We start from the raw sequence: 12,698 nt of genomic DNA, 5'->3' as shown, positions 1-12,698 counted from the left end.
GTTTCCTGTTTCAGATACATCAAGAAAGAAACCCTTACTGTATTCAGGGTTGTGTAGATATGCAGCATGTGAAAGCTCCCCTTTCAACTTAATGAATGCTGCTTCAGCATCTGGGGTCCATGTCAACTTTGCTTGAACATTGCGCATACCTTGCTCTTTCACCATGTCACGTAATGGTTGGGTGACTGCTACATACATTGGTATGTAATTTCTGCTAAACCCAGTCAAGCCCAGAAAGGATAGCATGTCCTTTACAGTCTGCGGTTTTGGATGTGACAGAATGCCGTCATGTTGGCGGTCGGATAGAGTCGTGCCCTGGCCTGTGATTGAGCGGCCCATAAAGGTAACAGACGGTCTGCTAACCTGTAACTTTTCTTTGCTGACTTTAAATCCGGAGACATGTAACTGTTTCAAAATAACATCTGTGGCGTTCAAACAGTCTTCATTGGTTGTGGCCGCCAGCAAAAGGTCGTCAACGTACATTATGAGAACACAATCGTCAGGTAACGCACACTGTTGTAATTGGTCTTTAAGAACTTGGTTAAAGATCCCTGGCGACAAAATGAAACCCTGCGGCAGTCGATTATAAGAGTATTGACACCCTCGGTATGTAAAAGCAAGACACGATTTACAGTCTTCGGCGATGGGAATACAGAAAAAGGCGTTGGCCAGGTCAATGCATGTAAACCATTGGTGAGCTGGGGTCAAGTTTGAAATTGCGGTGTACGGGTTCGGCACAGGCATTGTTGGCGTGGCAACTATGCTGTTTACTCTACGCAAGTCATGTACCAGTCTGTATTTGTCGGTGCCCGGTTTTCTAACAGGGAAAATTGGGGTGTTCCATGGCGAATGCCACGGCGTCAAGACACCTTTTTCCACCAACCCTTTAACAGTTGGGGCAATGCCTTCTTCGCTTTCTCTTTTGTTAGGATACTGTGGAACCCAAATAGGCTCCGGTGACGTTAACTGAAATGTGACTGGCTCTATCTTACAAAGGCCAACATCCGTTGGGCCTTGTGACCAGAGGCCAACGGGCTGGCGGCTGATTAGCTGCTCAGCACCGGGACTGTCCGTTAGTTCGCGACCGTGGCTTCTTTTAATTTGGAGATGTGTCAACACGCCCATATCTGTGGTTTTCCCAGGTACCCAATACGAGTTAGATGTGTTCGACACCCAAACCCCAGGAATGTCATAGGGCTCCCAATCGGTAACTGATGCTAACCTTTTAGTCATGGCTCCTAGTTCTCTGGCCTCATGTTCTGGATGCAGTGCCATGGAAATGTGAGGTGCTGCTGTTTGTGTCATTTCATACCATTTCTGTTGTTTTTCAGTTAATGCAACCTTGACTACTACCCCCTGTTTTCCCACATACAGCCCATCCCCATTAAGTGTCCACATCTGTCCCTCAATATCCTGGAACATTTCCTGATATGTGACATTATCATTTCGATCATAAAAAAAGGTACAATGTAGGGGATCAATGGGTGGTAAATAGACGGCCAAATCTTTGATCCAGGGTAAATTAGTCATATACATTGCTTTGGCCCCTGCTGGAGAGTCATGTAATTCAACCCAATATATATCGGCCATTTCCTTTAGCGGCCCTCCCAACAGGACCTGCTGGTGGCCGTGCCTACTCTGTGCCTGCGAACAGTCGACTCTGGCGCCGTCTGGGAATGTGACAGTGACACCCTCCGGTGAACATAAGATGTTTGCCCCCAATTTTATCAACAAATCTCTACCTAACAGGGGAACAGGTGCATTTGTGGAGTACAGAAATGAGTGTGAGAGGCACTGATTTGCCACTTTTGTTGTAAGGGGAAAAGTTAGAGGCCAGTGTTCGAACCCACCAGAGAACCCCATAACTCCGACAGTTTTATCACTTACGTCTTTGTCAGTGATTGTGCCCCTCGTTACTGTGGAGTATGTTGCTCCGGTATCCACCAGAGCTGTTAGTGGTCTGTTGTTAACCACTATTTTCATGAGAGGCTCAGCCAAACCCCTCATGATTGTTCTCTGTGGGCCCCGTCAACAATCCCCCGCGCCTTCCCCCTGGCCCCAGGTCGGGTACATGGGCGCCTGAATCGAGTGGGGAGACGGGTGCTGTTGCCCCGAGTTTCGTGGGGTCTGTGGTCCCCTGGCACGACCACCGGCACCACCTCTATGAGGATCCCATCCCCCCGCAGGTGGTCCCGTAAACTGGCTATCCCCGAGCATTGGGCATTCTCTCATCCAGTGATCAGTCCCACCACACTGAAAACAAGCACCCCTCTGGCGCACTTCACTCCTGTTAGATCTTCCCCTACCCCATCCACTATTACCCCGTGGCCTATACCCTCCCCACGGTCTCATAGGCTCGGGGCCTGGTTTGAATGGCTGGACACTGCCCTGACCATAAGTTTGGAACTGGGGAATGGGTTGAAGCCCCTGCTGGGCCTGTGTACCAGTCTGCACGGCAGAGTCACTGTTCACAGGACGTTGTGGCATTTGTTTTGGTTTTTTGTTACTGGCCTTTGCCAATTCTAATTGTATTTTTAGCAATTGGTGTTTTGTTTTTTCTAACTCCTCCTCCTCATGTTCCTGTTTCTCTACTGCTTTGTCAATGTGGAAAACTAGATGTCTTTCCCACACTTCATTACTCGCTACAGGAATGTCAGGATTGTTTTCCATTGCCTGCCTAACACCATTGGGAGCCCCGGTCATTACTGCAGTTCTGAATATGTCACGAGTGATTGGATTGTTTAAACTATTTTCTTCGACCATCTGTTCCCATTCTGCTGCACATCTGAAATAATAACTTGCTCCGGTCTCACCAGGTTTAATGCGAAATTTAATATTTTGGTACACTGTTGGGGGAGTTGGAAACTTTGCCCTCAGGGCCTTGGAGATTGATGTGCTGACGGTCACAAACAATGTGTCGTTTTTACATGCTTCTATATCTGCGTCGTTTTCAAAATCTGCCATCTGTGAGACAGTGAAAATTTGACCCAAAAGGCATCGTAAGTCCCCTACCGCCAAGGTGGTGCCATGACATAATGCCATCAATTTTGTAAGCCATCTACCTCCCCCTGACGTAATGGGGGGCAACTTTGCCAACACAGCCGTCATGTCACTGTGATTCCAAGGTTGATACTTTTGTACACCACCAGTACCATGTACTAGGGGCATGTTAAGTGCGTTCCCTGCCATCAGTTGTGCGCGTGCCATATCGCTTTCTTCATTATCGTCGTCATACTGTGCTGCTGCTCTGTTAATTGGGAGTGGTGAGAGGGCACTGATGTCATATCCACCCGTCCTTTTTGGCTGGCCCCCTACTGGATGCTCAGCATCCCACTCTCTATCTCTGGGTGGGGTGTGTTGGCTACTAGTGGGCTGGTAGTGGCTTCTTGTTCTATGCGCCACAGGTGTGGCCGTCATAGTCCCTTTAATGACTATGTTACATTCCTTTGATGGTGACTCAATGTTGCTATTTTTACACGATCCCTTTTCCTCTCTACCCTCATCTTCTTCATCATTGTGTTGAGATGCTTCCTGTCTGCTCGTTACTTGTTCTACCTGTGCAGTCAATCTCTTAATTTGGCTTTGCAACTCCTCAAACTCAGCTATGTCTGCCTCTACCACTGATTCTTTCACATTAACTTGAACTTGTTGTGTTGCTGGTGCATAGGGCGGAGGCTGCAGTTTGCTCAGATCAGGATATAAGGGGGCGGAGGCTACACGACATGAGATACTGGCACTTTCACTTCCTGACTTCCTCACCAGTTCTTTCTGTGACTTTGCCGAGTGCACACGGTCTGTGCTATTCTTGGGACTCAGAGCAGTTGCTGTGAGAGCAACACGTGTCCACAAACGTAAATCTTCTCTTAGTTTTACTTCCTCATTTTTGTGTTTGTTCTTTCCTACCCACTTCACATGTTTTGCCTCTTCAACATGTCTAGCCAATTTTAAATGCGCTCTCTTTTCCATTTCTCTGACCTTTGGCGCTAATCTGATTGATAATTTATCTGGTTCCTGCCATAAATTTTCCAAACACATCTGACTCCATTTACATTCCCAAATCTTATTTTCTTTCTTATGATTTTTAGGTTCCGTTGAGCCATCAACATATCCACTACTCTCCCCCATTGTGTAGTTATCGGGACACACCCGTCTCCCTCACATTCTCTCTCAAACTCAAACATTCTACAAACTGATATTCACTGCACAATACACAAGCAATGTATACACTGTAATTGTCTTTCACTATTCTTTTAAAATAATATTCAATGCACAATACACTCTAAATATACACAATTTACTTATGTTTTACTATACTTTTTGTAAAATAATATTCAGTACAGAATAAACTCTCAATATATACAGTTTACTTATTTTTGGCGTACTCACGACTGGTTACGTGTAGGCGTTCCAAAGTATTTCCCAACAATAATTTTATCTTTTGGCGTACTCACGACTGGTTACGTGTAGGCGTTCCAAGAGTATTTTCCAACAATAATTTTATATTTTGGCGTACTCACGACTGGTTACGTGTAGGCGTTTCAAAAGTATTTTCCAACAATAGTTTTATCTTTAACTATTGTGACGCGGGCCTCTCACCCCGTCTTCAAATGTTCAAAACCAACAATAGTTCTCTTCTTAACTATTGTGACGCAGGAATCTAACCTCGTCTTCAAATGTTCAAAACCAACAATAGTTCTCTTCTTAACTATTGTGACGCAGGACTCTAACCTCGTCTTCAAATGTTTAAAACCATCCTTTTATTCTGATCAACAAATATCAACAATTTCTATTTTGTAATTAATGGTACGGATATACTTTTAAATTCAACACATGAATTTGGAATATTCAATTTGCAGAAATTAGTTTAAACAGGTTTTCTGCTTACCTTTTATATTGTCGGCCGTGTGTTGGACTCAAAGTTATCTCGTCCCAGTTCTCGGTCAATCCCCGACTTTTACAATTCTTCTAAATGCCCCTTTTCTCCAATCACGTCGGGGTCACCATCTGTAGGTCATTCTAAATGTGTCCCTGCGTGTTCAAAATTGGAGGGAGGCCAGTCAAAGTAAATCTTGAAGTTTTATTGATCAGAAGATTCAAAAAATACAACAGCCGTTGGGTTGCCTTAGACAAAGTGTCTTTACAGAAAACAACCCCGGAAAACAGTTCCGCATCATATTTATAGTTATTTACCGCCGTCTATCTTCTCTGTGGACCGGTGACGTGTTGCCTGGTATTAGTCCAATCAGCTCTCACCCCATCGTTCTCAGAATGCCTGCAAAACATTAAATGACAACCTACACAGCCCAATTCTGCCCAGTAACAACATAGTTTAAAAGGTCAGACAATCCAATATGTGTGTGTGTACATTTTCTCCTTTTTTGGCGTTTCACAGTTGCATGCATATATTCTGAGACCTCAGCTGTCTCCTGTTACTTCCCCTTTTGCATGCTCTCGAAACCCACACTTCCTCTCGGAGTACACTCAGTATCAACTCTTAAGTTTTCATGGTTAACTCCAACACATTATTTGAGGTTAAGGGTTATTGTACGCAAGTAATAGAATAATAAAACACTTCTAAAAGTAATGATGCATATAGAATAATACTGCATATGAAGCATATGAATGAATAAAAGTAATAATGCATATGAAACATATTAAATGTAATAGCACTTCTAAAACACATTAAAATCCCCACAGAATCTGCACAGAATTGTGTCATATTCACTTGCATGGATGTACCAAAGCATTTGCAACTTGTTCAAAGAAATGAGAAAATGCTTGTTTGATGTGCAAAAGTGACACAAGGATGTAAGGATTGAACAAGAAGTTTTGATAATTTCAAATCGGATCTGAGAAATGTACCAAATTGACTTGGAAAAAACTGTATTTAAAGTGGGTGGGGGTACTTTTGGGGCAGTTTTGTTTCACCCAAGTGTCCCATATCCACCCCTCTCTAACTGATGCATGGATGCATATAGCCAGAAACAATTTGTTTGATGCATGCAAAGAAGCAACACTGTGTGTCTCAAGAAGCATTTATTCATGATTACGTAGACATGCTAAAATTTCAAGGCCACACACTACACATTACACAAAATTTACATTTAGTCATTTAGCTGACATTTTTATCCAAAGCGACTTACAGACGAGGAAACATTGGAAGCAATTATAGCAATATAGGCAACAAAATGCATAAGTTAATTAAATCCAGTCCATTAAAGCCTAGCACAGTATACAAAGCTAAGAATAGTGAGGTAACTAAAAAAATTTTTTTTAAGAAGACAGAAAAGAATTAGAGGTTAAAATCAGTCATGTACATTTTGACAGAAGATATGCATTTTCACACACTACACCGGCCTGTAGTGTTCTAGCATTGTAAGGTTGAGAGTGGGTTTCTTCAGTAGCGGTGTGATGCAGGCCTCTTTGAAAGCAGTGGAAAATGTCCCAGTGGAGAGCAAAGAGTTGATGATGTGCGTTAATTGCGAAGAAGGTGTGTGAGCAGGCGGACAGAGGAGAGCAGAGAAGGTTTTTAAGAGTGTGCGAGAGTCATGAGAGTTGATGATCTTCGAGTGGTTATAATCAGTTTTTGCAGAGGTGACGTCAACGGAGAAAGTAGAGAGAAGAGACTGGTAGAGAGAGAGGTCAGTATGGTCTTTTGACTAGGGCCATTTTCTCTCAGCTGACTGGAGGCTGGTGCGATGCTCACGTGGTACATCAGATAACCAGGGGGCAGACAGGGATGCACGGGCTGGTCCAGATGTAAGAGAGCATAGGTTGTCCAAGCAGGATGTGGGCGTGGAACACAGAGTGTCTGTGGCACTGTTGGTATTCAAAAGAGAGAGCTCCTCAGAGGGGGGGAGTGCAGACAAGACAGCAGAGGAAAAGCAGGAGGGAGGGACCGTAGGTAGCGCCGGAAAGTGACCAGCGGTAAGACATCTGCGTTGTCTGGAGCGGTGAGGTCGGGGGTGACAAAGAAGTGATCAGACGTGTGCAGCGGAGTGACCTGAGAGTGATGAGTGGAGCATTTCTCGAATCATCCTTGACATTTGCAAAACAGTAAGTGCATTTCTGCTTTTGATTGTTTGATTGCAAGAGACGGCACATGATTCAAGTTAACGGTTTTACTGTTTGTACAATAATTTATTGACAGACAGTGTTATTGCGATGCAGACAGGAAAAGACAGCACTGCATAGCACAAACAAATGTAGAAATCTGAACATAAGACAATCTCCTTAGGGAAAACTGTACATGCAGTGCAGTGGAATTACAGTGCAGTCTTCCTACACCTCCTGACGTTCCTGTCTTTTGGGCAACGGATTCTCATCCACATCACAACAAATATCTTCTCTTGCGATACAGCGTGAAAATCATCTTTCAGAGTGTCTAATCTAGCCTCTGGAGGCATCAGCTGTGATTTCATCACACGTTACATCCATGGCAGCCAGAAGGGTCATCTGTGTATGCGGCTGGCGATCATATACTTTTAATCTTCATGCTGAGAAAAATTCCTCAACGGCATTGAGTAGGGTGAGAGGAACTCCACCAGCATCCTGTTGTGGGCCTCAAACCATTGCCTGATGATGTTGGAGCGATGGAAACTGACATTGTCCCAAACTAACATGTACTTTGGCAGGTCATCTCCAATCTGCCCCCTCTCTTGTTCAGGGATGTGAAAAGGGGCCGTCTGCAACCCAGTGAAGTTGTCTTGCAGTCCTATGTTGAAAGAATATAGTATGAAACAAATTTACATTTAGTCATTTAGCAGACGTTTTTATCCAAAGCGACTTACAGACGAGGAAACATTGGAAGCCATTATAACAATAAAGGCAACAAAATGCATAAGTTAATTAAATCCAGTCCATTAAAGCCTAGCACAGTAGACAAAGCTAAGAATAGTGAGGTAAGTAAAACAATTATTACGCAGTGGGAAATGTCCCAGTGGTGAGCAAAGAGTTGATGATGTGGGTCAGACCAGGCACAACTGCTGGAGAGATGGCATTGAGGAGATGGGTGGGGATGGAATCCAGTGGGCAGCTGGTAGGGTGGTTGGAACCAATGACCTTGGAAACATAATTTTCAGACAGAGGAGAAAAGGCGGGTGATGGTTGCGTAGAAATCTGGCTGTTGATGGCGGTAGTTTTCTTTACGAAGAACGATGCAAAATCATTAGCCGTTAACTCCGATGAAGGTGTGGGAGCAGGCGGACAGAGGAGAGCAGAGAAGGTTTTTAAGAGTGTGTGGGAGTCAGGAGAGAGGTCAGTATGGTCTTTTGACTTGGGCCATTTTCTCTCAGCTGACTGGAGGCTGGTCCGATGCTCACGTGGTACATCCGATAACCAGGGGGCAGACAGGGATGCACGGGCTGGTCCAGATGTAGGAGGGCATAGGTTGTCCAAGCAGGATGTAAGCGTGGAACACAGAGTGTCTGTGGCACTGTTGGTATTCAAAAGAGAGAGCTCCTCAGAGGGGGGGAGTGCAGACAAGACAGCAGAGGAAAAGCAGGAGGGAGTGAATCCTGATGAGATCCCTGTAGAGAGTGCCAAAAGACTGTTTAGGTGTGAAAAGGGACCGTCTGCAACACATTGAAGTTGTCTTGCAATCCTATGTGGAAAGAATTTAGTAATGCAAAACACTAAATTGAGTAAAATAAAATGCCACTGTTTACTTAAAGTATACTTACTGTATATTGTAAAACTAGTGCTTAAATGTCATGGGGGATTATTCTATTCAACAGAGACCCATTATAATGCATTTTGATCAACATGACATAAGCAATTGATAATGTAGGAATCTGCACAGAATTGTGTCATATTCACTTGCATGGATGTACCAAAGCATTTGCAACCTGTTCAAAGAAATGAGAAAATGCTTGTTTGATGTGCACAAGTGACACAAGGATGTAAGGATTGAACAAGAAGTTTTGATAATTTCAAATCGGATCTGAGAAATGTACCAAATTGACTTAGAAAAAACTGTATTTAAAGTGGGTGGGGGTACTTTTCACCCAAGTGTCCCATTTCCACCCCTCTCAAACTGATGCATGGATGCATATAGTCAGAAACAATTTGTTTGATGCATGCAAAGAAGCAACACTGTGTGTCTCAAGAAGCATTTATTCATGATTACGTAGACAAGCTAAAATTTCAAGGCCACACACTACACATTACACAAAATTTACATTTAGTCATTTAGCAGACGTTTTTATCCAAAGCGACTTACAGACGAGGAAACATTGGAAGCAATTATAACAATATAGGCAACAAAATGCATAAGTTAATTAAATCCAGTCCATTAAAGCCTAGCACAGTATACAAAGCTAAGAATAGTGAGGTAAGTAAAAAAATATATTTTTAAGAAGAGAGAAAAGAATTAGAGGTTAAAATCAGTCATCTACATTTTGACAGAAGATATGCATTTTCACACACCACACCTGCCTGTAGTGTTCTAGCAGTTTAAGGTTGAGAGTGGGTTTCTTCAGTAGCGGTGTGATGCAGGCCTCTTTAAACGCAGTGGGAAATATCCCAGTGGTGAGCAAAGAGTTGATGATGTGGGTCAGACCAGGCACAACTGCTGGAGAGATGGCATGGAGGAGATGGATGGGGAGTGAATCCAGTGGGCAGGTGGTAGGGTGGTTGGAACCAATGACCTTGGAAACATCATTTTCAGACAGAGGAGAAAAGGCGGGTGATGGTGGTGTAGAAATCTGGCTGTTGATGGCCGTAGTTTTCTTTACGAAGAACGATACAAAATCATTAGCCGTTAACTCCGATGAAGGTGTGGGAGCAGGCGGACAGAGGAGAGCAGAGAAGGTTTTTAAGAGTGTGTGAGAGTAAGGAGAGAGGTCAGTATGGTCTTTTGACTTGAGCCATTTTCTCTCAGCTGACTGGAGGCTGGTGCGATGCTCACGTGGTACATCCGATAACCAGGGGGCAGACAGGGATGCACGGGCTGGTCCAGAAGTAGGAGGGCATAGGTTGTCCAAGAAGGATGTAAGCGTGGAACACAGAGTGTATGTGGCACTGTTGGTATTCAAAAGAGAGAGCTCCTCAGAGGGGGGGAGTGCAGACAAGACAGCAGAGGAAAAGCAGGAGGGAGGGAATCCTGATGAGATCCCTGTAGAGAGTGTCAAAAGACTGTTTAGGTGTGAAAAGGGGCCGTCTGCAACACATTGAAGTTGTCTTGCAATCCTATGTGGAAAGAATTTAGTAATGAAAACACTAAATTGATTAAAATAAAATGCCACTGTTTACTTAAAGTATACTTACTGTATATTGTAAAACTAGTGCTTAAATGTCATGGGGGATTATACTATTCAACAGAGACCCATTATAATGCATTTTGATCAACATGACATAAGCAATTGATAATGTAGGAATCTACACAGAATTGTGTCATATTCACTTGCATGGATGTACCAAAGCATTTGCAACTTGTTCAAAGAAATGAGAAAATGCTTGTTTGATGTGCACAAGTGACACAAGGATGTAAGGATTGAACAAGAAGTTTTGAGAATTTCAAATCGGATCTGAGAAATGTACCAAATTGACTTAGAAAAAAATTTATTTAAAGTGGTTGGGGGTACTTTTGGGGCAGTTTTGTTTCACCCAAGTGTCCCATTTCCACCCCTCTCAAACTGATGCATGGATGCATATAGCCAGAAACAATTTGTTTGATGCATGCAAAGAAGCAACACTGTGTGTCTCAAGAAGCATTTATTCATGATTACTTAGACATGCTAAAATTTCAAGGCCACACACTACACATTACACAAAATTTACATTTAGTCATTTAGCAGACGTTTTTATCCAAAGCGACTTACAGACGAGGAAACATTGGAAGCAATTATAGCAATATAGGCAACAAAATGCATAAGTTAATTAAATGCAGTCCATTAAAGCCTAGCACAGTATACAAAGCTAAGAATAGTGAGGTAAGTAAAAAAAATATTTTTTAAGAAGACAGAAAAGAATTAGAGGTTAAAATCGGTCATCTAAATTTTGACGGACTATATGCATTTTCACACACTACACCGGCCTGTAGTGTTCTAGCAGTGTAAGGTTGAGAGCGGGTTTCTTCAGTAGCGGTGTGATGCAGGCCTCTTTAAACGCAGTGGGAAATGTCCAGTGGTGAGCAAAGAGTTGATGAAGTGGGTCAGACCAGGCAAAACTGCTGGAGAGAAGGCATGGAGGAGATGGGTGGGGATGGAATCCAGTGGGCAGGTGGTAGGGTGGTTGGAACCGATGACCTTGGAAACATCATTTTCAGACAGAGGAGAAAAGGCGGTGGTGTAGAAATCTGGCTGTTGATGGCGGTAGTTTTCTTTACGAAGAACGATGCAAAATCATTAGCCGTTAACTCCGATGAAGGTGTGGGAGCAGGCGGACAGAGGAGAGCAGAGAAGGTTTTTAAGAGTGTGTGAGAGTCAGGAGAGTTGCTGATCTTCGAGTGGTTATAATCAGTTTTTGCAGAGGTGACGTCAACGGAGAAAGTAGAGAGAAGAGACTGGTAGAGAGAGAGGTCAGTATGGTCTTTTGACTTGGGCCATTTTCTCTCAGCTGACTGGAGGCTGGTGTGATGCTCACGTGGTACATCCGATAACCAGGGGGCAGACAGGGATGCACGGGCTGGTCCAGATGTAGGAGGGCATAGGTTGTCCAAGCAGGATGTAAGCGTGGAACACAGAGTGTCTGTGGCACTGTTGGTATTCAAAAGAGAGAGCTCCTCAGAGGGGAGGAGTGCAGACAAGACATTAGAGGAAAAGCAGGAGGGAGGGAATCCTGATGAGATCCCTGTAGAGAGTGCCAAAAGACTGTTTAGCTGTGAAAAGGGGCCGTCTGCAACACATTGAAGTTGTCTTGCAATCCTATGTGGAAAGAATCTAGTAATGCAAAACACTAAATTGGGTAAAATAAAATGCCACTGTTTACTTAAAGTATACTTACTGTGTATTGTAAAACTAGTGCTTAAATGTCATGGGGGATTATACTATTCAACAGAGACCCATTATAATGCATTTTGATCAACATGACATAATCAATTGATAATGTAGGAATCTGCACAGAATTGTGTCATATTCACTTGCATGGATGTACCAAAGCATTTGCAACTTGTTCAAGAAATGAGAAAATGCTTGTTTGATGTGCACAAGTGACACAAGGATGTAAGGATTGAACAAGAAGTTTTGATAATTTCAAATCGGATCTGAGAAATGTACCAAATTGACTTAGAAAAAACTGTATTTAAAGTGGGTGGGGGTACTTTTGGGGCAGTTTTGTTTCACCCAAGTGTACCCTTTTCCACCCCTCTCAAACTGATGCATGGATGCATATAGCCAGAAACAATTTGTTTGATGCATGCAAAGAAGCAACACTGTGTGTCTCAAGAAGCATTTATTCATGATTACGTAGACATGCTAAAATTTCAAGGCCACACACTACACATTACACATGACATTACACAATTCATAAAATTTACATTTAGTCATTTAGCAGACGTTTTTATCCAAAGCGACTTACAGACGAGGAAACATTGGAAGCAATTATAACAATATAGGCAACAAAATGCATAAGTTAATTAAATCCAGTCCATTAAAGCCTAGCACAGTATACAAAGCTAAGAATAGTGAGGTAAGTAAAAAAAATATTTTTTTAAGAAGACAGAAAAGAATTAGAGGTTAAAATCAGTCATCTACATTTTG

Source organism: Barbatula barbatula (assembly GCF_947034865.1).
Source record: "Barbatula barbatula genome assembly, chromosome: 12".
Classification (NCBI taxonomy): domain Eukaryota; kingdom Metazoa; phylum Chordata; class Actinopteri; order Cypriniformes; family Nemacheilidae; genus Barbatula; species Barbatula barbatula.
Note: the sequence above shows the minus strand (reverse complement) of the source record.